The sequence below is a fragment of the Genypterus blacodes genome, unplaced genomic scaffold, assembly GCF_046128005.1.
Source record: "Genypterus blacodes isolate CSIRO-AG114 ecotype Tasmania unplaced genomic scaffold, CSIRO-AGI_Gbla_v1 ptg000039l_1, whole genome shotgun sequence".
NCBI classification, from domain to species: Eukaryota; Metazoa; Chordata; class Actinopteri; order Ophidiiformes; family Ophidiidae; genus Genypterus; species Genypterus blacodes.
The window spans coordinates 2,746,145-2,772,074 of NW_027466852.1; the positions used below are offsets into that span (position 1 = coordinate 2,746,145).

The 25,930-nt window shown below is 42.8% G+C and overlaps 34 non-coding genes and 2 pseudogenes across 34 annotated transcripts; all 36 read left to right on the forward strand.

The window, feature by feature from the left end:
- The first annotated feature begins 72 nt into the window (after window positions 1-72).
- LOC142998766 (5S ribosomal RNA) lies at window positions 73-191 on the forward strand. Its single transcript, XR_012963061.1, has one exon. It is a non-coding gene; the product is annotated as a 5S ribosomal RNA (ribosomal RNA).
- Window positions 192-680: 489 nt separating this feature from the next.
- Window positions 681-799, forward strand: LOC142997090 (5S ribosomal RNA). Its single transcript, XR_012961828.1, has one exon. It is a non-coding gene; the product is annotated as a 5S ribosomal RNA (ribosomal RNA).
- A 489-nt stretch (window positions 800-1,288) lies between these two features.
- LOC142998705 (5S ribosomal RNA) lies at window positions 1,289-1,407 on the forward strand. The gene has a single exon (XR_012963003.1). It is a non-coding gene; the product is annotated as a 5S ribosomal RNA (ribosomal RNA).
- Window positions 1,408-2,152: 745 nt separating this feature from the next.
- LOC142998641 (5S ribosomal RNA) lies at window positions 2,153-2,271 on the forward strand. The gene has a single exon (XR_012962942.1). It is a non-coding gene; the product is annotated as a 5S ribosomal RNA (ribosomal RNA).
- A 745-nt stretch (window positions 2,272-3,016) lies between these two features.
- LOC142997150 (5S ribosomal RNA) lies at window positions 3,017-3,135 on the forward strand. Its single transcript, XR_012961885.1, has one exon. It is a non-coding gene; the product is annotated as a 5S ribosomal RNA (ribosomal RNA).
- Window positions 3,136-3,878: 743 nt separating this feature from the next.
- LOC142998700 (5S ribosomal RNA) lies at window positions 3,879-3,997 on the forward strand. The gene has a single exon (XR_012962998.1). It is a non-coding gene; the product is annotated as a 5S ribosomal RNA (ribosomal RNA).
- A 489-nt stretch (window positions 3,998-4,486) lies between these two features.
- LOC142998778 (5S ribosomal RNA) lies at window positions 4,487-4,605 on the forward strand. Its single transcript, XR_012963072.1, has one exon. It is a non-coding gene; the product is annotated as a 5S ribosomal RNA (ribosomal RNA).
- Window positions 4,606-5,328: 723 nt separating this feature from the next.
- Window positions 5,329-5,447, forward strand: LOC142998791 (5S ribosomal RNA). Its single transcript, XR_012963084.1, has one exon. It is a non-coding gene; the product is annotated as a 5S ribosomal RNA (ribosomal RNA).
- A 489-nt stretch (window positions 5,448-5,936) lies between these two features.
- On the forward strand, window positions 5,937-6,055 carry LOC142998802 (5S ribosomal RNA). The gene has a single exon (XR_012963095.1). It is a non-coding gene; the product is annotated as a 5S ribosomal RNA (ribosomal RNA).
- A 727-nt stretch (window positions 6,056-6,782) lies between these two features.
- Window positions 6,783-6,901, forward strand: LOC142997142 (5S ribosomal RNA). The gene has a single exon (XR_012961877.1). It is a non-coding gene; the product is annotated as a 5S ribosomal RNA (ribosomal RNA).
- Window positions 6,902-7,390: 489 nt separating this feature from the next.
- Window positions 7,391-7,509, forward strand: LOC142998837 (5S ribosomal RNA). The gene has a single exon (XR_012963127.1). It is a non-coding gene; the product is annotated as a 5S ribosomal RNA (ribosomal RNA).
- A 723-nt stretch (window positions 7,510-8,232) lies between these two features.
- LOC142998815 (5S ribosomal RNA) lies at window positions 8,233-8,351 on the forward strand. Its single transcript, XR_012963106.1, has one exon. It is a non-coding gene; the product is annotated as a 5S ribosomal RNA (ribosomal RNA).
- Window positions 8,352-8,840: 489 nt separating this feature from the next.
- On the forward strand, window positions 8,841-8,959 carry LOC142998827 (5S ribosomal RNA). Its single transcript, XR_012963117.1, has one exon. It is a non-coding gene; the product is annotated as a 5S ribosomal RNA (ribosomal RNA).
- A 489-nt stretch (window positions 8,960-9,448) lies between these two features.
- Window positions 9,449-9,567, forward strand: LOC142998706 (5S ribosomal RNA). The gene has a single exon (XR_012963004.1). It is a non-coding gene; the product is annotated as a 5S ribosomal RNA (ribosomal RNA).
- Window positions 9,568-10,312: 745 nt separating this feature from the next.
- Window positions 10,313-10,431, forward strand: LOC142998839 (5S ribosomal RNA). The gene has a single exon (XR_012963128.1). It is a non-coding gene; the product is annotated as a 5S ribosomal RNA (ribosomal RNA).
- Window positions 10,432-10,920: 489 nt separating this feature from the next.
- On the forward strand, window positions 10,921-11,039 carry LOC142998707 (5S ribosomal RNA). The gene has a single exon (XR_012963005.1). It is a non-coding gene; the product is annotated as a 5S ribosomal RNA (ribosomal RNA).
- A 489-nt stretch (window positions 11,040-11,528) lies between these two features.
- Window positions 11,529-11,647, forward strand: LOC142998709 (5S ribosomal RNA). The gene has a single exon (XR_012963007.1). It is a non-coding gene; the product is annotated as a 5S ribosomal RNA (ribosomal RNA).
- A 745-nt stretch (window positions 11,648-12,392) lies between these two features.
- Window positions 12,393-12,511, forward strand: LOC142998767 (5S ribosomal RNA). The gene has a single exon (XR_012963062.1). It is a non-coding gene; the product is annotated as a 5S ribosomal RNA (ribosomal RNA).
- A 763-nt stretch (window positions 12,512-13,274) lies between these two features.
- LOC142998850 (5S ribosomal RNA) lies at window positions 13,275-13,393 on the forward strand. Its single transcript, XR_012963139.1, has one exon. It is a non-coding gene; the product is annotated as a 5S ribosomal RNA (ribosomal RNA).
- A 741-nt stretch (window positions 13,394-14,134) lies between these two features.
- On the forward strand, window positions 14,135-14,243 carry LOC142998125 (5S ribosomal RNA; annotated as a pseudogene).
- A 489-nt stretch (window positions 14,244-14,732) lies between these two features.
- On the forward strand, window positions 14,733-14,851 carry LOC142998862 (5S ribosomal RNA). Its single transcript, XR_012963150.1, has one exon. It is a non-coding gene; the product is annotated as a 5S ribosomal RNA (ribosomal RNA).
- A 755-nt stretch (window positions 14,852-15,606) lies between these two features.
- Window positions 15,607-15,725, forward strand: LOC142998874 (5S ribosomal RNA). Its single transcript, XR_012963161.1, has one exon. It is a non-coding gene; the product is annotated as a 5S ribosomal RNA (ribosomal RNA).
- Window positions 15,726-16,214: 489 nt separating this feature from the next.
- LOC142998885 (5S ribosomal RNA) lies at window positions 16,215-16,333 on the forward strand. The gene has a single exon (XR_012963172.1). It is a non-coding gene; the product is annotated as a 5S ribosomal RNA (ribosomal RNA).
- A 733-nt stretch (window positions 16,334-17,066) lies between these two features.
- Window positions 17,067-17,185, forward strand: LOC142997325 (5S ribosomal RNA). Its single transcript, XR_012962055.1, has one exon. It is a non-coding gene; the product is annotated as a 5S ribosomal RNA (ribosomal RNA).
- A 489-nt stretch (window positions 17,186-17,674) lies between these two features.
- LOC142998897 (5S ribosomal RNA) lies at window positions 17,675-17,793 on the forward strand. The gene has a single exon (XR_012963183.1). It is a non-coding gene; the product is annotated as a 5S ribosomal RNA (ribosomal RNA).
- A 725-nt stretch (window positions 17,794-18,518) lies between these two features.
- LOC142998909 (5S ribosomal RNA) lies at window positions 18,519-18,637 on the forward strand. The gene has a single exon (XR_012963195.1). It is a non-coding gene; the product is annotated as a 5S ribosomal RNA (ribosomal RNA).
- A 489-nt stretch (window positions 18,638-19,126) lies between these two features.
- LOC142998920 (5S ribosomal RNA) lies at window positions 19,127-19,245 on the forward strand. Its single transcript, XR_012963206.1, has one exon. It is a non-coding gene; the product is annotated as a 5S ribosomal RNA (ribosomal RNA).
- Window positions 19,246-19,966: 721 nt separating this feature from the next.
- Window positions 19,967-20,085, forward strand: LOC142997548 (5S ribosomal RNA). Its single transcript, XR_012962269.1, has one exon. It is a non-coding gene; the product is annotated as a 5S ribosomal RNA (ribosomal RNA).
- A 489-nt stretch (window positions 20,086-20,574) lies between these two features.
- On the forward strand, window positions 20,575-20,693 carry LOC142998931 (5S ribosomal RNA). The gene has a single exon (XR_012963217.1). It is a non-coding gene; the product is annotated as a 5S ribosomal RNA (ribosomal RNA).
- A 725-nt stretch (window positions 20,694-21,418) lies between these two features.
- Window positions 21,419-21,537, forward strand: LOC142998633 (5S ribosomal RNA). The gene has a single exon (XR_012962934.1). It is a non-coding gene; the product is annotated as a 5S ribosomal RNA (ribosomal RNA).
- Window positions 21,538-22,026: 489 nt separating this feature from the next.
- Window positions 22,027-22,145, forward strand: LOC142998943 (5S ribosomal RNA). The gene has a single exon (XR_012963228.1). It is a non-coding gene; the product is annotated as a 5S ribosomal RNA (ribosomal RNA).
- A 489-nt stretch (window positions 22,146-22,634) lies between these two features.
- LOC142998955 (5S ribosomal RNA) lies at window positions 22,635-22,753 on the forward strand. The gene has a single exon (XR_012963239.1). It is a non-coding gene; the product is annotated as a 5S ribosomal RNA (ribosomal RNA).
- A 737-nt stretch (window positions 22,754-23,490) lies between these two features.
- LOC142997769 (5S ribosomal RNA) lies at window positions 23,491-23,609 on the forward strand. Its single transcript, XR_012962478.1, has one exon. It is a non-coding gene; the product is annotated as a 5S ribosomal RNA (ribosomal RNA).
- A 489-nt stretch (window positions 23,610-24,098) lies between these two features.
- On the forward strand, window positions 24,099-24,217 carry LOC142998851 (5S ribosomal RNA). Its single transcript, XR_012963140.1, has one exon. It is a non-coding gene; the product is annotated as a 5S ribosomal RNA (ribosomal RNA).
- A 489-nt stretch (window positions 24,218-24,706) lies between these two features.
- On the forward strand, window positions 24,707-24,825 carry LOC142997068 (5S ribosomal RNA). Its single transcript, XR_012961807.1, has one exon. It is a non-coding gene; the product is annotated as a 5S ribosomal RNA (ribosomal RNA).
- Window positions 24,826-25,554: 729 nt separating this feature from the next.
- LOC142998041 (5S ribosomal RNA) lies at window positions 25,555-25,663 on the forward strand (annotated as a pseudogene).
- The last annotated feature ends 267 nt before the right edge of the window (window positions 25,664-25,930 follow it).

Consider the following 25,930-nt stretch of genomic DNA (forward strand, 5'->3'; position numbering starts at 1 on the left):
ATCTTTGTGTGCACAGTGACTTGACCCGGGTCTGTCTCACCTATAAAGAGCCTGTGTGTGGCTGCACTCCTCGTTTACGGCCATACCACTCTGAACACGCCCGATCTCGTCCGATCTCGGAAGCTAAGCAGGGTCGGGCCGGGTTAGTACTTGGATGGGAGACCGCCTGGGAATACCCGGTGCCGTAAGCATTTTCGCCCTCTAAGCAGCGGGGGGCGCTGTTTCTCCTTCACTGTCATTTCAGGAAATATTATTGCAGCTTTTTACACTTCACTCAATGCTGCACAGCTGTACAAAAGTACAATAACATTTAAAGAGCTTTAAAAAGGAATATAACTGAGAACCTCTTTCAATTGGCTAATTATTCAACATCACAATTATATGAACAAAGATGAAGAAAGTTCTACAGCTGTGCAGCATTGAGTGAAGTGTAAAATGCGGCAATAATATTTACTAAATGACACTGGGGTAGAAGACAAGATAAGAAAAAAAAGAGAGAAAAGGAGAGGAAAAGAGGAGAAATTCATTTCTCCTGACCTAACCCTCCATCACCAAAGCTTTAAATGTTGATTTGGATCATAAATTATTTTCCAAAAACGTAGTTTGGTATCTTTGTGTGCACAGTGACTTGACCCGGGTCTGTCTCACCTATAAAGAGCCTGTGTGTGGCTGCACTCCTCGTTTACGGCCATACCACTCTGAACACGCCCGATCTCGTCCGATCTCGGAAGCTAAGCAGGGTCGGGCCGGGTTAGTACTTGGATGGAAGACTGCCTGGGAATACCCGGTGCCGTAAGCATTTTCGCCCTCTAAGCAGCGGGGGTCGCTGTTTCTCCTTCACTGTCATTTCAGGAAATATTATTGCAGCTTTTTACACTTCACTCAATGCTGCACAGCTGTACAAAAGTACAATAACATTTAAAGAGCTTTAAAAAGGAATATAACTGAGAACCTCTTTCAATTGGCTAATTATTCAACATCACAATTATATGAACAAAGATGAAGAAAGTTCTACAGCTGTGCAGCATTGAGTGAAGTGTAAAATGCGGCAATAATATTTACTAAATGACACTGGGGTAGAAGACAAGATAAGAAAAAAAAGAGAGAAAAGGAGAGGAAAAGAGGAGAAATTCATTTCTCCTGACCTAACCCTCCATCACCAAAGCTTTAAATGTTGATTTGGATCATAAATTATTTTCCAAAAACGTAGTTTGGTATCTTTGTGTGCACAGTGACTTGACCCGGGTCTGTCTCACCTATAAAGAGCCTGTGTGTGGCTGCACTCCTCGTTTACGGCCATACCACTCTGAACACGCCCGATCTCGTCCGATCTCGGAAGCTAAGCAGGGTCGGGCCGGGTTAGTACTTGGATGGAAGACCGCCTGGGAATACCCGGTGCCGTAAGCATTTTCGCCCTCTAAGCAGCGGGGGGCGCTGTTTCTCCTTCACTGTCATTTCAGGAAATATTATTGCAGCTTTTTACACTTCACTCAATGCTGCACAGCTGTACAAAAGTACAATAACATTTAAAGAGCTTTAAAAAGGAATATAACTGAGAAACTTATACAATTTGCAAATTAACACTCCCTCCGTCCTGGTATTCTGTATACGCCCCCTCCCCACACACACAGAGAGAGAGAGAGAGAGAGAGAGAGAGGGAGAGAGAGAGAGAGAGAGAGAGAGAGAGAGAGACCGTGTGTGTGTGTGTGGAAGTGAGGAAAAGCCAAAGATGGTTCCAGCTGGCTTTGAACCCATAAACATTTCAAAAAACATTGAAGTTACATTAGGAAAGATATATGAAAGCACACAATCAGAAAACCAGTATTGGACATGGTCATAATATATGAAGAATAAATGCACATGAGAAGTGAATGAGACGAGCCACTGTGTGATGATGAAGATGATGATGAAGATGATGAAGATGATGATGATGACCATCGTGAGCGTAGGAGTTGTTAGTGGTCACTTTTTATGTTCTATGTGTGGATTATCAGTTTCATGAGGTAAGACTTGACTAACCAGAAATGTGTGTTTCTAATGAAGGCATCATGTTAATTGTGATATTCATGAACTTTAACGTAGTTGTGTGTACACAATGACTTGACCCGGGTCTGTCTCACCTATAAAGAGCCTGTGTGTGGCTGCACGCCTCGTTTACGGCCATACCACACTGAACACGCCCGATCTCGTCCGATCTCGGAAGCTAAGCAGGGTCGGGCCGGGTTAGTACTTGGATGGGAGACCGCCTGGGAATACCCGGTGCCGTAAGCATTTTCGCCCTCTAAGCAGCGGGGGGCGCTGTTTCTCCTTCACTGTCATTTCAGGAAATATTATTGCAGCTTTTTACACTTCACTCAATGCTGCACAGCTGTACAAACGTACAATAACATTTAAAGAGCTTTAAAAAGGAATATAACTGAGAAACTTCTACAATTTGCAAATTAACACTCCCTATGTCCTGGTATTCTGTATACGCCCCCTCCCCACACACAGAGAGAGAGAGAGAGAGAGAGAGAGAGAGAGAGAGAGAGAGAGAGAGAGAGAGACCGTGTGTGTGTGTGTGTGTGTGTGTGGAAGTGAGGAAAAGCCAAAGATGGTTCCAGCTGGCTTTGAACCCATAAACATTTCAAAAAACATTGAAGTTACATTAGGAAAGATATATGAAAGCACACAATCAGAAAACCAGTATTGTACATGGTCATAATATATGAAGAATAAATGCACATGAGAAGTGAATGAGACGAGCCACTGTGTGATGATGAAGATGATGATGAAGATGATGAAGATGATGATGATGACCATCGTGAGCGTAGGAGTTGTTAGTGGTCACTTTTTATGTTCTATGTGTGGATTATCAGTTTCATGAGGTAAGACTTGACTAACCAGAAATGTGTGTTTCTAATGAAGGCATCATGTTAATTGTGATATTCATGAACTTTAATGTAGTTGTGTGTACACACTGACTTGACCCGGGTCTGTCTCACCCATAAAGAGCCTGTGTGTGGCTGCACTCCTCGTTTACGGCCATACCACTCTGAACACGCCCGATCTCGTCCGATCTCGGAAGCTAAGCAGGGTCGGGCCGGGTTAGTACTTGGATGGGAGACCGCCTGGGAATACCCGGTGCCGCATGCATTTTTGCCCTCTAAGCAGCGGGGGGCGCTGTTTCTCCTTCACTGTCATTTCAGGAAATATTATTGCAGCTTTTTACACTTCACTCAATGCTGCACAGCTGTACAAAAGTACAATAACATTTAAAGAGCTTTAAAAAGGAATATAACTGAGAAACTTCTACAATTTGCAAATTAACACTCCCTCTGTCCTGGTATTCTGTATACGCCCCCTCCCCACACACACAGAGAGAGAGAGAGAGAGAGAGAGAGAGAGAGAGAGAGAGAGAGAGAGAGACCGTGTGTGTGTGTGTGTGTGTGTGTGGAAGTGAGGAAAAGCCAAAGATGGTTCCAGCTGGCTTTGAACCCATAAACATTTCAAAAAACATTGAAGTTACATTAGGAAAGATATATGAAAGCACACAATCAGAAAACCAGTATTGTACATGGTCATAATATATGAAGAATAAATGCACATGAGAAGTGAATGAGACGAGCCACTGTGTGATGATGAAGATGATGATGAAGATGATGAAGATGATGATGATGACCATCGTGAGCGTAGGAGTTGTTAGTGGTCACTTTTTATGTTCTATGTGTGGATTATCAGTTTCATGAGGTAAGACTTGACTAACCAGAAATGTGTGTTTCTAATGAAGGCATCATGTTAATTGTGATATTCATGAACTTTAACGTAGTTGTGTGTACACAATGACTTGACCCGGGTCTGTCTCACCTATAAAGAGCCTGTGTGTGGCTGCACTCCTCGTTTACGGCCATACCACTCTGAACATGCCCGATCTCGTCTGATCTCGGAAGCTAAGCAGGGTCGGGCCGGGTTAGTACTTGGATGGGAGACCGCCTGGGAATACCCGGTGCCGTAAGCATTTTTGCCCTCTAAGCAGCGGGGGGCGCTGTTTCTCCTTCACTGTCATTTCAGGAAATATTATTGCAGCTTTTTACACTTCACTCAATGCTGCACAGCTGTACAAAAGTACAATAACATTTAAAGAGCTTTAAAAAGGAATATAACTGAGAACCTCTTTCAATTGGCTAATTATTCAACATCACAATTATATGAACAAAGATGAAGAAAGTTCTACAGCTGTGCAGCATTGAGTGAAGTGTAAAATGCGACAATAATATTTACTAAATGACACTGGGGTAGAAGACAAGATAAGAAAAAAAAGAGAGAAAAGGAGAGGAAAAGAGGAGAAATTCATTTCTCCTGACCTAACCCTCCATCACCAAAGCTTTAAATGTTGATTTGGATCATAAATTATTTTCCAAAAACGTAGTTTGGTATCTTTGTGTGCACAGTGACTTGACCCGGGTCTGTCTCACCTATAAAGAGCCTGTGTGTGGCTGCACTCCTCGTTTACGGCCATACCACTCTGAACACGCCCGATCTCGTCCGATCTCGGAAGCTAAGCAGGGTCGGGCCGGGTTAGTACTTGGATGGGAGACCGCCTGGGAATACCCGGTGCCGTAAGCATTTTCGCCCTCTAAGCAGCGGGGGGCGCTGTTTCTCCTTCACTGTCATTTCAGGAAATATTATTGCAGCTTTTTACACTTCACTCAATGCTGCACAGCTGTACAAAAGTACAATGACATTTAAAGAGCTTTAAAAAGGAATATAACTGAGAAACTTCTACAATTTGCAAATTAACACTCCCTCTGTCCTGGTATTCTGTATACGCCCCCTCCCCACACACAGAGAGAGAGAGAGAGAGAGAGAGAGAGAGAGACCGTGTGTGTGTGTGTGTGTGTGTGTGGAAGTGAGGAAAAGCCAAAGATGGTTCCAGCTGGCTTTGAACCCATAAACATTTCAAAAAACATTGAAGTTACATTAGGAAAGATATATGAAAGCACACAATCAGAAAACCAGTATTGTACATGGTCATAATATATAAAGAATAAATGCACATGAGAAGTGAATGAGACGAGCCACTGTGTGATGATGAAGATGATGATGAAGATGATGAAGATGATGATGATGACCATCGTGAGCGTAGGAGTTGTTAGTGGTCACTTTTTATGTTCTATGTGTGGATTATCAGTTTCATGAGGTAAGACTTGACTAACCAGAAATGTGTGTTTCTAATGAAGGCATCATGTTAATTGTGATATTCATGAACTTTAACGTAGTTGTGTGTACACAATGACTTGACCCGGGTCTGTCTCACCTATAAAGAGCCTGTGTGTGGCTGCACTCCTCGTTTACGGCCATACCACTCTGAACACGCCCGATCTCGTCCGATCTCGGAAGCTAAGCAGGGTCGGGCCGGGTTAGTACTTGGATGGGAGACCGCCTGGGAATACCCGGTGCCGTAAGCATTTTCGCCCTCTAAGCAGCGGGGGGCGCTGTTTCTCCTTCACTGTCATTTCAGGAAATATTATTGCAGCTTTTTACACTTCACTCAATGCTGCACAGCTGTACAAAAGTACAATAACATTTAAAGAGCTTTAAAAAGGAATATAACTGAGAACCTCTTTCAATTGGCTAATTATTCAACATCACAATTATATGAACAAAGATGAAGAAAGTTCTACAGCTGTGCAGCATTGAGTGAAGTGTAAAATGCGACAATAATATTTACTAAATGACACTGGGGTAGAAGACAAGATAAGAAAAAAAAGAGAGAAAAGGAGAGGAAAAGAGGAGAAATTCATTTCTCCTGACCTAACCCTCCATCACCAAAGCTTTAAATGTTGATTTGGATCATAAATTATTTTCCAAAAACGTAGTTTGGTATCTTTGTGTGCACAGTGACTTGACCCGGGTCTGTCTCACCTATAAAGAGCCTGTGTGTGGCTGCACTCCTCGTTTACGGCCATACCACTCTGAACACGCCCGATCTCGTCCGATCTCGGAAGCTAAGCAGGGTCGGGCCGGGTTAGTACTTGGATGGGAGACCGCCTGGGAATACCCGGTGCCGTAAGCATTTTCGCCCTCTAAGCAGCGGGGGGCGCTGTTTCTCCTTCACTGTCATTTCAGGAAATATTATTGCAGCTTTTTACACTTCACTCAATGCTGCACAGCTGTACAAAAGTACAATAACATTTAAAGAGCTTTAAAAAGGAATATAACTGAGAAACTTCTACAATTTGCAAATTAACACTCCCTCTGTCCTGGTATTCTGTATACGCCCCCTCCCCACACACAGAGAGAGAGAGAGAGAGAGAGAGAGAGAGAGAGAGAGAGAGACCGTGTGTGTGTGTGTGTGTGTGTGTGGAAGTGAGGAAAAGCCAAAGATGGTTCCAGCTGGCTTTGAACCCATAAACATTTCAAAAAACATTGAAGTTACATTAGGAAAGATATATGAAAGCACACAATCAGAAAACCAGTATTGTACATGGTCATAATATATGAAGAATAAATGCACATGAGAAGTGAATGAGACGAGCCACTGTGTGATGATGAAGATGATGATGAAGATGATGAAGATGATGACCATCGTGAGCGTAGGAGTTGTTAGTGGTCACTTTTTATGTTCTATGTGTGGATTATCAGTTTCATGAGGTAAGACTTGACTAACCAGAAATGTGTGTTTCTAATGAAGGCATCATGTTAATTGTGATATTCATGAACTTTAACATAGTTGTGTGTACACAATGACTTGACCCGGGTCTGTCTCACCTATAAAGAGCCTGTGTGTGGCTGCACTCCTCGTTTACGGCCATACCACTCTGAACATGCCCGATCTCGTCCGATCTCGGAAGCTAAGCAGGGTCAGGCCGGGTTAGTACTTGGATGGGAGACCGCCTGGGAATACCCGGTGCCGTAAGCATTTTTGCACTCTAAGCAGCGGGGGGCGCTGTTTCTCCTTCACTGTCATTTCAGGAAATATTATTGCAGCTTTTTACACTTCACTCAATGCTGCACAGCTGTACAAAAGTACAATAACATTTAAAGAGCTTTAAAAAGGAATATAACTGAGAACCTCTTTCAATTGGCTAATTATTCAACATCACAATTATATGAACAAAGATGAAGAAAGTTCTACAGCTGTGCAGCATTGAGTGAAGTGTAAAATGCGACAATAATATTTACTAAATGACACTGGGGTAGAAGACAAGATAAGAAAAAAAAGAGAGAAAAGGAGAGGAAAAGAGGAGAAATTCATTTCTCCTGACCTAACCCTCCATCACCAAAGCTTTAAATGTTGATTTGGATCATAAATTATTTTCCAAAAACGTAGTTTGGTATCTTTGTGTGCACAGTGACTTGACCCGGGTCTGTCTCACCTATAAAGAGCCTGTGTGTGGCTGCACTCCTCGTTTACGGCCATACCACACTGAACACGCCCGATCTCGTCCGATCTCGGAAGCTAAGCAGGGTCGGGCCGGGTTAGTACTTGGATGGGAGACCGCCTGGGAATACCCGGGGCCGTAAGCATTTTCGCCCTCTAAGCAGCGGGGGGCGCTGTTTCTCCTTCACTGTCATTTCAGGAAATATTATTGCAGCTTTTTACACTTCACTCAATGCTGCACAGCTGTACACAAGTACAATAACATTTAAAGAGCTTTAAAAAGGAATATAACTGAGAAACTTCTACAATTTGCAAATTAACACTCCCTCTGTCCTGGTATTCTGTATACGCCCCCTCCCCACACACAGAGAGAGAGAGAGAGAGCGAGAGAGAGAGAGACCGTGTGTGTGTGTGTGTGTGTGTGTGGAAGTGAGGAAAAGCCAAAGATGGTTCCAGCTGGCTTTGAACCCATAAACATTTCAAAAAACATTGAAGTTACATTAGGAAAGATATATGAAAGCACACAATCAGAAAACCAGTATTGTACATGGTCATAATATATGAAGAATAAATGCACATGAGAAGTGAATGAGACGAGCCACTGTGTGATGATGAAGATGATGATGAAGATGATGAAGATGATGATGATGACCATCGTGAGCGTAGGAGTTGTTAGTGGTCACTTTTTATGTTCTATGTGTGGATTATCAGTTTCATGAGGTAAGACTTGACTAACCAGAAATGTGTGTTTCTAATGAAGGCATCATGTTAATTGTGATATTCATGAACTTTAACGTAGTTGTGTGCACACAATGACTTGACCCGGGTCTGTCTCACCTATAAAGAGCCTGTGTGTGGCTGCACTCCTCGTTTACGGCCATACCACTCTGAACACGCCCGATCTCGTCCGATCTCGGAAGCTAAGCAGGGTCGGGCCGGGTTAGTACTTGGATGGGAGACCGCCTGGGAATACCCGGTGCCGTAAGCATTTTCGCCCTCTAAGCAGCGGGGGGCGCTGTTTCTCCTTCACTGTCATTTCAGGAAATATTATTGCAGCTTTTTACACTTCACTCAATGCTGCACAGCTGTACAAAAGTACAATAACATTTAAAGAGCTTTAAAAAGGAATATAACTGAGAACCTCTTTCAATTGGCTAATTATTCAACATCACAATTATATGAACAAAGATGAAGAAAGTTCTACAGCTGTGCAGCATTGAGTGAAGTGTAAAATGCGACAATAATATTTACTAAATGACACTGGGGTAGAAGACAAGATAAGAAAAAAAAGAGAGAAAAGGAGAGGAAAAGAGGAGAAATTCATTTCTCCTGACCTAACCCTCCATCACCAAAGCTTTAAATGTTGATTTGGATCATAAATTATTTTCCAAAAACGTAGTTTGGTATCTTTGTGTGCACAGTGACTTGACCCGGGTCTGTCTCACCTATAAAGAGCCTGTGTGTGGCTGCACTCCTCGTTTACGGCCATACCACTCTGAACACGCCCGATCTCGTCCGATCTCGGAAGCTAAGCAGGGTCGGGCCGGGTTAGTACTTGGATGGGAGACCGCCTGGGAATACCCGGTGCCGTAAGCATTTTCGCCCTCTAAGCAGCGGGGGGCGCTGTTTCTCCTTCACTGTCATTTCAGGAAATATTATTGCAGCTTTTTACACTTCACTCAATGCTGCACAGCTGTACAAAAGTACAATAACATTTAAAGAGCTTTAAAAAGGAATATAACTGAGAACCTCTTTCAATTGGCTAATTATTCAACATCACAATTATATGAACAAAGATGAAGAAAGTTCTACAGCTGTGCAGCATTGAGTGAAGTGTAAAATGCGGCAATAATATTCACTAAATGACACTGGGGTAGAAGACAAGATAAGAAAAAAAAGAGAGAAAAGGAGAGGAAAAGAGGAGAAATTCATTTCTCCTGACCTAACCCTCCATCACCAAAGCTTTAAATGTTGATTTGGATCATAAATTATTTTCCAAAAACGTAGTTTGGTATCTTTGTGTGCACAGTGACTTGACCCGGGTCTGTCTCACCTATAAAGAGCCTGTGTGTGGCTGCACTCCTCGTTTACGGCCATACCACTCTGAACACGCCCGATCTCGTCCGATCTCGGAAGCTAAGCAGGGTCGGGCCGGGTTAGTACTTGGATGGAAGACCGCCTGGGAATACCCGGTGCCGTAAGCATTTTCGCCCTCTAAGCAGCGGGGGGCGCTGTTTCTCCTTCACTGTCATTTCAGGAAATATTATTGCAGCTTTTTACACTTCACTCAATGCTGCACAGCTGTACAAAAGTACAATAACATTTAAAGAGCTTTAAAAAGGAATATAACTGAGAAACTTCTACAATTTGCAAATTAACACTCCCTCCGTCCTGGTATTCTGTATACGCCCCCTCCCCACACACACAGAGAGAGAGAGAGAGAGAGAGAGAGAGGGAGAGAGAGAGAGAGAGAGAGAGAGAGAGAGAGACCGTGTGTGTGTGTGTGGAAGTGAGGAAAAGCCAAAGATGGTTCCAGCTGGCTTTGAACCCATAAACATTTCAAAAAACATTGAAGTTACATTAGGAAAGATATATGAAAGCACACAATCAGAAAACCAGTATTGTACATGGTCATAATATATGAAGAATAAATGCACATGAGAAGTGAATGAGACGAGCCACTGTGTGATGATGAAGATGATGATGAAGATGATGAAGATGATGATGATGACCATCGTGAGCGTAGGAGTTGTTAGTGGTCACTTTTTATGTTCTATGTGTGGATTATCAGTTTCATGAGGTAAGACTTGACTAACCAGAAATGTGTGTTTCTAATGAAGGCATCATGTTAATTGTGATATTCATGAACTTTAACGTAGTTGTGTGTACACAATGACTTGACCCGGGTCTGTCTCACCTATAAAGAGCCTGTGTGTGGCTGCACTCCTCGTTTACGGCCATACCACTCTGAACACGCCCGATCTCGTCCGATCTCGGAAGCTAAGCAGGGTCGGGCCGGGTTAGTACTTGGATGGGAGACCGCCTGGGAATACCCGGTGCCGTAAGCATTTTCGCCCTCTAAGCAGCGGGGGGCGCTGTTTCTCCTTCACTGTCATTTCAGGAAATATTATTGCAGCTTTTTACACTTCACTCAATGCTGCACAGCTGTACAAAAGTACAATAACATTTAAAGAGCTTTAAAAAGGAATATAACTGAGAACCTCTTTCAATTGGCTAATTATTCAACATCACAATTATATGAACAAAGATGAAGAAAGTTCTACAGCTGTGCAGCATTGAGTGAAGTGTAAAATGCGGCAATAATATTTACTAAATGACACTGGGGTAGAAGACAAGATAAGAAAAAAAAGAGAGAAAAGGAGAGGAAAAGAGGAGAAATTCATTTCTCCTGACCTAACCCTCCATCACCAAAGCTTTAAATGTTGATTTGGATCATAAATTATTTTCCAAAAACGTAGTTTGGTATCTTTGTGTGCACAGTGACTTGACCCGGGTCTGTCTCACCTATAAAGAGCCTGTGTGTGGCTGCACTCCTCGTTTACGGCCATACCACTCTGAACACGCCCGATCTCGTCCGATCTCGGAAGCTAAGCAGGGTCGGGCCGGGTTAGTACTTGGATGGAAGACCGCCTGGGAATACCCGGTGCCGTAAGCATTTTCGCCCTCTAAGCAGCGGGGGGCGCTGTTTCTCCTTCACTGTCATTTCAGGAAATATTATTGCAGCTTTTTACACTTCACTCAATGCTGCACAGCTGTACAAAAGTACAATAACATTTAAAGAGCTTTAAAAAGGAATATAACTGAGAACCTCTTTCAATTGGCTAATTATTCAACATCACAATTATATGAACAAAGATGAAGAAAGTTCTACAGCTGTGCAGCATTGAGTGAAGTGTAAAATGCGGCAATAATATTTACTAAATGACACTGGGGTAGAAGACAAGATAAGAAAAAAAAGAGAGAAAAGGAGAGGAAAAGAGGAGAAATTCATTTCTCCTGACCTAACCCTCCATCACCAAAGCTTTAAATGTTGATTTGGATCATAAATTATTTTCCAAAAACGTAGTTTGGTATCTTTGTGTGCACAGTGACTTGACCCGGGTCTGTCTCACCTATAAAGAGCCTGTGTGTGGCTGCACTCCTCGTTTACGGCCATACCACTCTGAACACGCCCGATCTCGTCCGATCTCGGAAGCTAAGCAGGGTCGGGCCGGGTTAGTACTTGGATGGAAGACCGCCTGGGAATACCCGGTGCCGTAAGCATTTTCGCCCTCTAAGCAGCGGGGGGCGCTGTTTCTCCTTCACTGTCATTTCAGGAAATATTATTGCAGCTTTTTACACTTCACTCAATGCTGCACAGCTGTACAAAAGTACAATAACATTTAAAGAGCTTTAAAAAGGAATATAACTGAGAAACTTCTACAATTTGCAAATTAACACTCCCTCCGTCCTGGTATTCTCTATACGCCCCCTCCCCACACACACAGAGAGAGAGAGAGAGAGAGAGAGAGAGGGAGAGAGAGAGAGAGAGAGAGAGAGAGAGAGAGACCGTGTGTGTGTGTGTGGAAGTGAGGAAAAGCCAAAGATGGTTCCAGCTGGCTTTGAACCCATAAACATTTCAAAAAACATTGAAGTTACATTAGGAAAGATATATGAAAGCACACAATCAGAAAACCAGTATTGTACATGGTCATAATATATGAAGAATAAATGCACATGAGAAGTGAATGAGACGAGCCACTGTGTGATGATGAAGATGATGATGAAGATGATGAAGATGATGATGATGACCATCGTGAGCGTAGGAGTTGTTAGTGGTCACTTTTTATGTTCTATGTGTGGATTATCAGTTTCATGAGGTAAGACTTGACTAACCAGAAATGTGTGTTTCTAATGAAGGCATCATGTTAATTGTGATATTCATGAACTTTAACGTAGTTGTGTGTACACAATGACTTGACCCGGGTCTGTCTCACCTATAAAGAGCCTGTGTGTGGCTGCACTCCTCGTTTACGGCCATACCACTCTGAACACGCCCGATCTCGTCCGATCTCAGAAGCTAAGCAGGGTCGGGCCGGGTTAGTACTTGGATGGGAGACCGCCTGGGAATACCCGGTGCCGTAAGCATTTTCGCCCTCTAAGCAGCGGGGGGCGCTGTTTCTCCTTCACTGTCATTTCAGGAAATATTATTGCAGCTTTTTACACTTCACTCAATGCTGCACAGCTGTACAAACGTACAATAACATTTAAAGAGCTTTAAAAAGGAATATAACTGAGAAACTTCTACAATTTGCAAATTAACACTCCCTATGTCCTGGTATTCTGTATACGCCCCCTCCCCACACACAGAGAGAGAGAGAGAGAGAGAGAGAGAGAGAGAGAGAGAGAGAGAGAGAGAGAGAGAGAGAGAGAGAGAGAGACCGTGTGTGTGTGTGTGTGTGTGTGTGGAAGTGAGGAAAAGCCAAAGATGGTTCCAGCTGGCTTTGAACCCATAAACATTTCAAAAAACATTGAAGTTACATTAGGAAAGATATATGAAAGCACACAATCAGAAAACCAGTATTGTACATGGTCATAATATATGAAGAATAAATGCACATGAGAAGTGAATGAGACGAGCCACTGTGTGATGATGAAGATGATGATGAAGATGATGAAGATGATGATGATGACCATCGTGAGCGTAGGAGTTGTTAGTGGTCACTTTTTATGTTCTATGTGTGGATTATCAGTTTCATGAGGTAAGACTTGACTAACCAGAAATGTGTGTTTCTAATGAAGGCATCATGTTAATTGTGATATTCATGAACTTTAATGTAGTTGTGTGTACACAATGACTTGACCCGGGTCTGTCTCACCTATAAAGAGCCTGTGTGTGGCTGCACTCCTCGTTTACGGCCATACCACTCTGAACACGCCCGATCTCGTCCGATCTCGGAAGCTAAGCAGGGTCGGGCCGGGTTAGTACTTGGATGGGAGACCGCCTGGGAATACCCGGTGCCGTAAGCATTTTCGCCCTCTAAGCAGCGGGGGGCGCTGTTTCTCCTTCACTGTCATTTCAGGAAATATTATTGCAGCTTTTTACACTTCACTCAATGCTGCACAGCTGTACAAAAGTACAATAACATTTAAAGAGCTTTAAAAAGGAATATAACTGAGAAACTTCTACAATTTGCAAATTAACACTCCCTCTGTCCTGGTATTCTGTATACGCCCCCTCCCCACACACACAGAGAGAGAGAGAGAGAGAGAGAGAGAGAGAGAGAGAGAGAGAGAGAGACCGTGTGTGTGTGTGTGTGTGTGTGTGGAAGTGAGGAAAAGCCAAAGATGGTTCCAGCTGGCTTTGAACCCATAAACATTTCAAAAAACATTGAAGTTACATTAGGAAAGATATATGAAAGCACACAATCAGAAAACCAGTATTGTACATGGTCATAATATATGAAGAATAAATGCACATGAGAAGTGAATGAGACGAGCCACTGTGTGATGATGAAGATGATGATGAAGATGATGAAGATGATGATGATGACCATCGTGAGCGTAGGAGTTGTTAGTGGTCACTTTTTATGTTCTATGTGTGGATTATCAGTTTCATGAGGTAAGACTTGACTAACCAGAAATGTGTGTTTCTAATGAAGGCATCATGTTAATTGTGATATTCATGAACTTTAACATAGTTGTGTGTACACAATGACTTGACCCGGGTCTGTCTCACCTATAAAGAGCCTGTGTGTGGCTGCACTCCTCGTTTACGGCCATACCACTCTGAACATGCCCGATCTCGGAAGCTAAGCAGGGTCGGGCCGGGTTAGTACTTGGATGGGAGACCGCCTGGGAATACCCGGTGCCGTAAGCATTTTCGCCCTCTAAGCAGCAGGGGGCGCTGTTTCTCCTTCACTGTCATTTCAGGAAATATTATTGCAGCTTTTTACACTTCACTCAATGCTGCACAGCTGTACAAAAGTACAATAACATTTAAAGAGCTTTAAAAAGGAATATAACTGAGAACCTCTTTCAATTGGCTAATTATTCAACATCACAATTATATGAACAAAGATGAAGAAAGTTCTACAGCTGTGCAGCATTGAGTGAAGTGTAAAATGCGGCAATAATATTTACTAAATGACACTGGGGTAGAAGACAAGATAAGAAAAAAAAGAGAGAAAAGGAGAGGAAAAGAGGAGAAATTCATTTCTCCTGACCTAACCCTCCATCACCAAAGCTTTAAATGTTGATTTGGATCATAAATTATTTTCCAAAAACGTAGTTTGGTATCTTTGTGTGCACAGTGACTTGACCCGGGTCTGTCTCACCTATAAAGAGCCTGTGTGTGGCTGCACTCCTCGTTTACGGCCATACCACTCTGAACACGCCCGATCTCGTCCGATCTCGGAAGCTAAGCAGGGTCGGGCCGGGTTAGTACTTGGATGGGAGACCGCCTGGGAATACCCGGTGCCGTAAGCATTTTTGCCCTCTAAGCAGCGGGGGGCGCTGTTTCTCCTTCACTGTCATTTCAGGAAATATTATTGCAGCTTTTTACACTTCACTCAATGCTGCACAGCTGTACAAAAGTGCAATAACATTTAAAGAGCTTTAAAAAGGAATTTAACTGAGAAACTTCTACAATTTGCAAATTAACACTCCCTATGTCCTGGTATTCTGTATACGCCCCCTCCCCACACACAGAGAGAGAGAGAGAGAGAGAGAGAGAGAGAGAGAGAGAGAGAGAGAGAGAGAGAGAGAGAGACCGTGTGTGTGTGTGTGTGTGTGTGTGTGGAAGTGAGGAAAATCCAAAGATGGTTCCAGCTGGCTTTGAACCCATAAACATTTCAAAAAACATTGAAGTTACATTAGGAAAGATATATGAAAGCACACAATCAGAAAACCAGTATTGTACATGGTCATAATATATGAAGAATAAATGCACATGAGAAGTGAATGAGACGAGCCACTGTGTGATGATGAAGATGATGAAGAAGATGATGAAGATGATGATGATGACCATCGTGAGCGTAGGAGTTGTTAGTGGTCACTTTTTATGTTCTATGTGTGGATTATCAGTTTCATGAGGTAAGACTTGACTAACCAGAAATGTGTGTTTCTAATGAAGGCATCATGTTAATTGTGATATTCATGAACTTTAACGTAGTTGTGTGTACACAATGACTTGACCCGGGTCTGTCTCATCTATAAAGAGCCTGTGTGTGGCTGCTATTCTCGTTTACGGCCATACCACTCTGAACACGCCCGATCTCGTCCGATCTCGGAAGCTAAGCAGGGTCGGGCCGGGTTAGTACTTGGATGGGAGACCGCCTGGGAATACCCGGTGCCGTAAGCATTTTTGCCATCTACGCTGCGGGGGGCGCTGTTTCTCCTTCACTGTCATTTCAGGAAATATTATTGCAGCTTTTTACACTTCACTCAATGCTGCACAGCTGTACAAAAGTACAATAACATTTAAAGAGCTTTAAAAAGGAATATAACTGAGAACCTCTTTCAATTGGCTAATTATTCAACATCACAATTATATGAACAAAGATGAAGAAAGTTCTACAGCTGTGCAGCATTGAGTGAAGTGTAAAATGCGACAATAATATTTACTAAATGACACTGGGGTAGAAGACAAGATAAGAAAAAAAAGAGAGAAAAGGAGAGGAAAAGAGGAGAAATTCATTTCTCCTGACCTAACCCTCCATCACCAAAGCTTTAAATGTTGATTTGGATCATAAATTATTTTCCAAAAACGTAGTTTGGTATCTTTGTGTGCACAGTGACTTGACCCGGGTCTGTCTCACCTATAAAGAGCCTGTGTGTGGCTGCACTCCTCGTTTACGGCCATACCACTCTGAACACGCCCGATCTCGTCCGATCTCGGAAGCTAAGCAGGGTCGGGCCGGGTTAGTACTTGGATGGGAGACCGCCTGGGAATACCCGGTGCCGTAAGCATTTTTGCCCTCTAAGCAGCGGGGGGCGCTGTTTCTCCCTCACTGTCATTTCAGGAAATATTATTGCAGCTTTTTACACTTCACTCAATGCTGCACAGCTGTACAAAAGTACAATAACATTTAAAGAGCTTTAAAAAGGAATATAACTGAGAAACTTCTACAATTTGCAAATTAACACTCCCTCTGTCCTGGTATTCTGTATACGCCCCCTCCCCACACACAGAGAGAGAGAGAGAGAGAGAGAGAGAGAGAGAGAGAGAGAGACCGTGTGTGTGTGTGTGTGTGTGTGTGGAAGTGAGGAAAAGCCAAAGATGGTTCCAGCTGGCTTTGAACCCATAAACATTTCAAAAAACATTGAAGTTACATTAGGAAAGATATATGAAAGCACACAATCAGAAAACCAGTATTGGACATGGTCATAATATATGAAGAATAAATGCACATGAGAAGTGAATGAGACGAGCCACTGTGTGATGATGAAGATGATGATGAAGATGATGAAGATGATGATGATGACCATCGTGAGCGTAGGAGTTGTTAGTGGTCACTTTTTATGTTCTATGTGTGGATTATCAGTTTCATGAGGTAAGACTTGACTAACCAGAAATGTGTGTTTCTAATGAAGGCATCATGTTAATTGTGATATTCATGAACTTTAACGTAGTTGTGTGTACACAATGACTTGACCCGGGTCTGTCTCACCTATAAAGAGCCTGTGTGTGGCTGCACTCCTCGTTTACGGCCATACCACTCTGAACACGCCCGATCTCGTCCGATCTCGGAAGCTAAGCAGGGTCGGGCCGGGTTAGTACTTGGATGGAAGACCGCCTGGGAATACCCGGTGCCTTAAGCATTTTTGCCCTCTAAGCAGCGGGGGGCGCTGTTTCTCCTTCACTGTCATTTCAGGAAATATTATTGCAGCTTTTTACACTTCACTCAATGCTGCACAGCTGTACAAAAGTACAATAACATTTAAAGAGCTTTAAAAAGGAATATAACTGAGAACCTCTTTCAATTGGCTAATTATTCAACATCACAATTATATGAACAAAGATGAAGAAAGTTCTACAGCTGTGCAGCATTGAGTGAAGTGTAAAATGCGACAATAATATTTACTAAATGACACTGGGGTAGAAGACAAGATAAGAAAAAAAAGAGAGAAAAGGAGAGGAAAAGAGGAGAAATTCATTTCTCCTGACCTAACCCTCCATCACCAAAGCTTTAAATGTTGATTTGGATCATAAATTATTTTCCAAAAACGTAGTTTGGTATCTTTGTGTGCACAGTGACTTGACCCGGGTCTGTCTCACCTATAAAGAGCCTGTGTGTGGCTGCACTCCTCGTTTACGGCCATACCACTCTGAACACGCCCGATCTCGTCCGATCTCGGAAGCTAAGCAGGGTCGGGCCGGGTTAGTACTTGGATGGGAGACCGCCTGGGAATACCCGGTGCCGTAAGCATTTTCGCCCTCTAAGCAGCGGGGGGCGCTGTTTCTCCTTCACTGTCATTTCAGGAAATATTATTGCAGGTTTTTACACTTCACTCAATGCTGCACAGCTGTACACAAGTACAATAACATTTAAAGAGCTTTAAAAAGGAATATAACTGAGAAACTTCTACAATTTGCAAATTAACACTCCCTCTGTCCTGGTATTCTGTATACGCCCCCTCCCCACACACAGAGAGAGAGAGAGAGAGAGAGAGAGAGAGAGAGACCGTGTGTGTGTGTGTGTGTGTGTGTGGAAGTGAGGAAAAGCCAAAGATGGTTCCAGCTGGCTTTGAACCCATAAACATTTCAAAAAACATTGAAGTTACATTAGGAAAGATATATGAAAGCACACAATCAGAAAACCAGTATTGTACATGGTCATAATATATGAAGAATAAATGCACATGAGAAGTGAATGAGACGAGCCACTGTGTGATGATGAAGATGATGATGAAGATGATGAAGATGATGATGATGACCATCGTGAGCGTAGGAGTTGTTAGTGGTCACTTTTTATGTTCTATGTGTGGATTATCAGTTTCATGAGGTAAGACTTGACTAACCAGAAATGTGTGTTTCTAATGAAGGCATCATGTTAATTGTGATATTCATGAACTTTAACGTAGTTGTGTGTACACAATGACTTGACCCGGGTCTGTCTCACCTATAAAGAGCCTGTGTGTGGCTGCACTCCTCGTTTACGGCCATACCACTCTGAACACGCCCGATCTCGTCCGATCTCGGAAGCTAAGCAGGGTCGGGCCGGGTTAGTACTTGGATGGGAGACCGCCTGGGAATACCCGGTGCCGTAAGCATTTTTGCCCTCTAAGCAGCGGGGGGCGCTGTTTCTCCTTCACTGTCATTTCAGGAAATATTATTGCAGCTTTTTACACTTCACTCAATGCTGCACAGCTGTACAAAAGTACAATAACATTTAAAGAGCTTTAAAAAGGAATATAACTGAGAACCTCTTTCAATTGGCTAATTATTCAACATCACAATTATATGAACAAAGATGAAGAAAGTTCTACAGCTGTGCAGCATTGAGTGAAGTGTAAAATGCGGCAATAATATTTACTAAATGACACTGGGGTAGAAGACAAGATAAGAAAAAAAAGAGAGAAAAGGAGAGGAAAAGAGGAGAAATTCATTTCTCCTGACCTAACCCTCCATCACCAAAGCTTTAAATGTTGATTTGGATCATAAATTATTTTCCAAAAACGTAGTTTGGTATCTTTGTGTGCACAGTGACTTGACCCGGGTCTGTCTCACCTATAAAGAGCCTGTGTGTGGCTGCACTCCTCGTTTACGGCCATACCACTCTGAACACGCCCGATCTCGTCCGATCTCGGAAGCTAAGCAGGGTCGGGCCGGGTTAGTACTTGGATGGGAGACCGCCTGGGAATACCCGGTGCCGTAAGCATTTTCGCCCTCTAAGCAGCGGGGGGCGCTGTTTCTCCTTCACTGTCATTTCAGGAAATATTATTGCAGCTTTTTACACTTCACTCAATGCTGCACAGCTGTACAAAAGTACAATAACATTTAAAGAGCTTTAAAAAGGAATATAACTGAGAAACTTCTACAATTTGCAAATTAACACTCCCTCTGTCCTGGTATTCTGTATACGCCCCCTCCCCACACACAGAGAGAGAGAGAGAGTGAGAGAGAGAGAGAGACCGTGTGTGTGTGTGTGTGTGTGTGGAAGTGAGGAAAAGCCAAAGATGGTTCCAGCTGGCTTTGAACCCATAAACATTTCAAAAAACATTGAAGTTACATTAGGAAAGATATATGAAAGCACACAATCAGAAAACCAGTATTGTACATGGTCATAATATATGAAGAATAAATGCACATGAGAAGTGAATGAGACGAGCCACTGTGTGATGATGAAGATGATGATGAAGATGATGAAGATGATGATGATGACCATCGTGAGCGTAGGAGTTGTTAGTGGTCACTTTTTATGTTCTATGTGTGGATTATCAGTTTCATGAGGTAAGACTTGACTAACCAGAAATGTGTGTTTCTAATGAAGGCATCATGTTAATTGTGATATTCATGAACTTTAACGTAGTTGTGTGTACACAATGACTTGACCCGGGTCTGTCTCACCTATAAAGAGCCTGTGTGTGGCTGCACTCCTCGTTTAAGGCTATACCACTCTGAACACGCCCGATCTCGTCCGATCTTGGAAGCTAAGCAGGGTCGGGCCGGGTTAGTACTTGGATGGGAGACCGCCTGGGAATACCCGGTGCCGTAAGCATTTTTGCCCTCTAAGCAGCGGGGGGCGCTGTTTCTCCTTCACTGTCATTTCAGGAAATATTATTGCAGCTTTTTACACTTCACTCAATGCTGCACAGCTGTACAAAAGTACAATAACATTTAAAGAGCTTTAAAAAGGAATATAACTGAGAACCTCTTTCAATTGGCTAATTATTCAACATCACAATTATATGAACAAAGATGAAGAAAGTTCTACAGCTGTGCAGCATTGAGTGAAGTGTAAAATGCGACAATAATATTTACTAAATGACACTGGGGTAGAAGACAAGATAAGAAAAAAAAGAGAGAAAAGGAGAGGAAAAGAGGAGAAATTCATTTCTCCTGACCTAACCCTCCATCACCAAAGCTTTAAATGTTGATTTGGATCATAAATTATTTTCCAAAAACGTAGTTTGGTATCTTTGTGTGCACAGTGACTTGACCCGGGTCTGTCTCACCTATAAAGAGCCTGTGTGTGGCTGCACTCCTCGTTTACGGCCATACCACTCTGAACACGCCCGATCTCGTCCGATCTCGGAAGCTAAGCAGGGTCGGGCCGGGTTAGTACTTGGATGGGAGACCGCCTGGGAATACCCGGTGCCGTAAGCATTTTCGCCCTCTAAGCAGCGGGGGGCGCTGTTTCTCCTTCACTGTCATTTCAGGAAATATTATTGCAGCTTTTTACACTTCACTCAATGCTGCACAGCTGTACAAAAGTACAATAACATTTAAAGAGCTTTAAAAAGGAATATAACTGAGAAACTTCTACAATTTGCAAATTAACACTCCCTCTGTCCTGGTATTCTGTATACGCCCCCTCCCCACACACAGAGAGAGAGAGAGAGAGAGAGAGAGAGAGAGAGACCGTGTGTGTGTGTGTGTGTGTGTGTGGAAGTGAGGAAAAGCCAAAGATGGTTCCAGCTGGCTTTGAACCCATAAACATTTCAAAAAACATTGAAGTTACATTAGGAAAGCTATATGAAAGCACACAATCAGAAAACCAGTATTGTACATGGTCATAATATATGACGAATAAATGCACATGAGAAGTGAATGAGACGAGCCACTGTGTGATGATGAAGATGATGATGAAGATGATGAAGATGATGATGATGACCATCGTGAGCGTAGGAGTTGTTAGTGGTCACTTTTTATGTTCTATGTGTGGATTATCAGTTTCATGAGGTAAGACTTGACTAACCAGAAATGTGTGTTTCTAATGAAGGCATCATGTTAATTGTGATATTCATGAACTTTAACGTAGTTGTGTGTACACAATGACTTGACCCGGGTCTGTCTCACCTATAAAGAGCCTGTGTGTGGCTGCACTCCTCGTTTACGGCCATACCACTCTGAACACGCCCGATCTCGTCCGATCTCGGAAGCTAAGCAGGGTCGGGCCGGGTAAGTACTTGGATGGGAGACCGCCTGGGAATACCCGGTGCCGTAAGCATTTTTGCCCTCTAAGCAGCGGGGGGCGCTGTTTCTCCTTCACTGTCATTTCAGGAAATATTATTGCAGCTTTTTACACTTCACTCAATGCTGCACAGCTGTACAAAAGTACAATAACATTTAAAGAGCTTTAAAAAGGAATATAACTGAGAACCTCTTTCAATTGGCTAATTATTCAACATCACAATTATATGAACAAAGATGAAGAAAGTTCTACAGCTGTGCAGCATTGAGTGAAGTGTAAAATGCGACAATAATATTTACTAAATGACACTGGGGTAGAAGACAAGATAAGAAAAAAAAGAGAGAAAAGGAGAGGAAAAGAGGAGAAATTCATTTCTCCTGACCTAACCCTCCATCACCAAAGCTTTAAATGTTGATTTGGATCATAAATTATTTTCCAAAAACGTAGTTTGGTATCTTTGTGTGCACAGTGACTTGACCCGGGTCTGTCTCACCTATAAAGAGCCTGTGTGTGGCTGCACTCCTCGTTTACGGCCATACCACTCTGAACACGCCCGATCTCGTCCGATCTCGGAAGCTAAGCAGGGTCGGGCCGGGTTAGTACTTGGATGGGAGACCGCCTGGGAATACCCGGTGCCGTAAGCATTTTTGCCCTCTAAGCAGCGGGGGGCGCTGTTTCTCCTTCACTGTCATTTCAGGAAATATTATTGCAGCTTTTTACACTTCACTCAATGCTGCACAGCTGTACAAAAGTACAATAACATTTAAAGAGCTTTAAAAAGGAATATAACTGAGAACCTCTTTCAATTGGCTAATTATTCAACATCACAATTATATTAACAAAGATGAAGAAAGTTCTACAGCTGTGCAGCATTGAGTGAAGTGTAAAATGCGGCAATAATATTTACTAAATGACACTGGGGTAGAAGACAAGATAAGAAAAAAAAGAGAGAAAAGGAGAGGAAAAGAGGAGAAATTCATTTCTCCTGACCTAACCCTCCATCACCAAAGCTTTAAATGTTGATTTGGATCATAAATTATTTTCCAAAAACGTAGTTTGGTATCTTTGTGTGCACAGTGACTTGACCCGGGTCTGTCTCACCTATAAAGAGCCTGTGTGTGGCTGCACTCCTCGTTTACGGCCATACCACTCTGAACACGCCCGATCTCGTCCGATCTCGGAAGCTAAGCAGGGTCGGGCCGGGTTAGTACTTGGATGGGAGACCGCCTGGGAATACCCGGTGCCGTAAGCATTTTCGCCCTCTAAGCAGCGGGGGGCGCTGTTTCTCCTTCACTGTCATTTCAGGAAATATTATTGCAGCTTTTTACACTTCACTCAATGCTGCACAGCTGTACAAAGGTACAATAACATTTAAAGAGCTTTAAAAAGGAATATAACTGAGAAACTTCTACAATTTGCAAATTAACACTCCCTATGTCCTGGTATTCTGTATACGCCCCCTCCCCACACACAGAGAGAGAGAGAGAGAGAGAGAGAGAGAGAGAGAGAGAGAGACCGTGTGTGTGTGTGTGTGTGTGTGTGTGTGGAAGTGAGGAAAAGCCAAAGATGGTTCCAGCTGGCTTTGAACCCATAAACATTTCAAAAAACATTGAAGTTACATTAGGAAAGATATATGAAAGCACACAATCAGAAAACCAGTATTGTACATGGTCATAATATATGAAGAATAAATGCACATGAGAAGTGAATGAGACGAGCCACTGTGTGATGATGAAGATGATGATGAAGATGATGAAGATGATGATGATGACCATCGTGAGCGTAGGAGTTGTTAGTGGTCACTTTTTATGTTCTATGTGTGGATTATCAGTTTCATGAGGTAAGACTTGACTAACCAGAAATGTGTGTTTCTAATGAAGGCATCATGTTAATTGTGATATTCATGAACTTTAACGTAGTTGTGTGTACACAATGACTTGACCCGGGTCTGTCTCACCTATAAAGAGCCTGTGTGTGGCTGCACTCCTCGTTTACGCCCATACCACTCTGAACACGCCCGATCTTGTCCGATCTCGGAAGCTAAGCAGGGTCGGGCCGGGTAAGTACTTGGATGGGACACCGCCTGGGAATACCCGGTGCCGTAAGCATTTTTGCCCTCTAAGCAGCGGGGGGCGCTGTTTCTCCTTCACTGTCATTTCAGGAAATATTATTGCAGCTTTTTACACTTCACTCAATGCTGCACAGCTGTACAAAAGTACAATAACATTTAAAGAGCTTTAAAAAGGAATATAACTGAGAACCTCTTTCAATTGGCTAATTATTCAACATCACAATTATATGAACAAAGATGAAGAAAGTTCTACAGCTGTGCAGCATTGAGTGAAGTGTAAAATGCGACAATAATATTTACTAAATGACACTGGGGTAGAAGACAAGATAAAAAAAAAAAGAGAGAAAAGGAGAGGAAAAGAGGAGAAATTCATTTCTCCTGACCTAACCCTCCATCACCAAAGCTTTAAATGTTGATTTGGATCATAAATTATTTTCCAAAAACGTAGTTTGGTATCTTTGTGTGCACAGTGACTTGACCCGGGTCTGTCTCACCTATAAAGAGCCTGTGTGTGGCTGCACTCCTCGTTTACGGCCATACCACTCTGAACACGCCCAATCTCGTCCGATCTCGGAAGCTAAGCAGGGTCGGGCCGGGTTAGTACTTGGATGGGAGACCGCCTGGGAATACCCGGTGCCGTAAGCATTTTTGCCCTCTAAGCAGCGGGGGGCGCTGTTTCTCCTTCACTGTCATTTCAGGAAATATTATTGCAGCTTTTTACACTTCACTCAATGCTGCACAGCTGTACAAAAGTACAATAACATTTAAAGAGCTTTAAAAAGGAATATAACTGAGAACCTCTTTCAATTGGCTAATTATTCAACATCACAATTATATGAACAAAGATGAAGAAAGTTCTACAGCTGTGCAGCATTGAGTGAAGTGTAAAATGCGACAATAATATTTACTAAATGACACTGGGGTAGAAGACAAGATAAGAAAAAAAAGAGAGAAAAGGAGAGGAAAAGAGGAGAAATTCATTTCTCCTGACCTAACCCTCCATCACCAAAGCTTTAAATGTTGATTTGGATCATAAATTATTTTCCAAAAACGTAGTTTGGTATCTTTGTGTGCACAGTGACTTGACCCGGGTCTGTCTCACCTATAAAGAGCCTGTGTGTGGCTGCACTCCTCGTTTACGGCCATACCACTCTGAACACGCCCGATCTCGTCCGATCTCGGAAGCTAAGCAGGGTCGGGCCGGGTTAGTACTTGGATGGGAGACCGCCTGGGAATACCCGGTGCCGTAAGCATTTTCGCCCTCTAAGCAGCGGGGGGCGCTGTTTCTCCTTCACTGTCATTTCAGGAAATATTATTGCAGCTTTTTACACTTCACTCAATGCTGCACAGCTGTACAAAAGTACAATAACATTTAAAGAGCTTTAAAAAGGAATATAACTGAGAAACTTCTACAATTTGCAAATTAACACTCCCTCTGTCCTGGTATTCTGTATACCACCCCTCCCCACACACAGAGAGAGAGAGAGAGAGAGAGAGAGAGAGAGAGAGAGAGACCGTGTGTGTGTGTGTGTGTGTGTGGAAGTGAGGAAAAGCCAAAGATGGTTCCAGCTGGCTTTGAACCCATAAACATTTCAAAAAACATTGAAGTTACATTAGGAAAGATATATGAAAGCACACAATCAGAAAACCAGTATTGTACATGGTCATAATATATGAAGAATAAATGCACATGAGAAGTGAATGAGACGAGCCACTGTGTGATGATGAAGATGATGATGAAGATGATGAAGATGATGATGATGACCATCGTGAGCGTAGGAGTTGTTAGTGGTCACTTTTTATGTTCTATGTGTGGATTATCAGTTTCATGAGGTAAGACTTGACTAACCAGAAATGTGTGTTTCTAATGAAGGCATCATGTTAATTGTGATATTCATGAACTTTAACGTAGTTGTGTGTACACAATGACTTGACCCGGGTCTGTCTCACCTATAAAGAGCCTGTGTGTGGCTGCACTCCTCGTTTACGGCCATACCACTCTGAACACGCCCGATCTCGGAAGCTAAGCAGGGTCGGGCCGGGTTAGTACTTGGATGGGAGACCGCCTGGGAATACCCGGTGCCGTAAGCATTTTTGCCCTCTAAGCAGCGGGGGGCGCTGTTTCTCCTTCACTGTCATTTCAGGAAATATTATTGCAGCTTTTTACACTTCACTCAATGCTGCACAGCTGTACAAAAGTACAATAACATTTAAAGAGCTTTAAAAAGGAATATAACTGAGAACCTCTTTCAATTGGCTAATTATTCAACATCACAATTATATGAACAAAGATGAAGAAAGTTCTACAGCTGTGCAGCATTGAGTGAAGTGTAAAATGCGACAATAATATTTACTAAA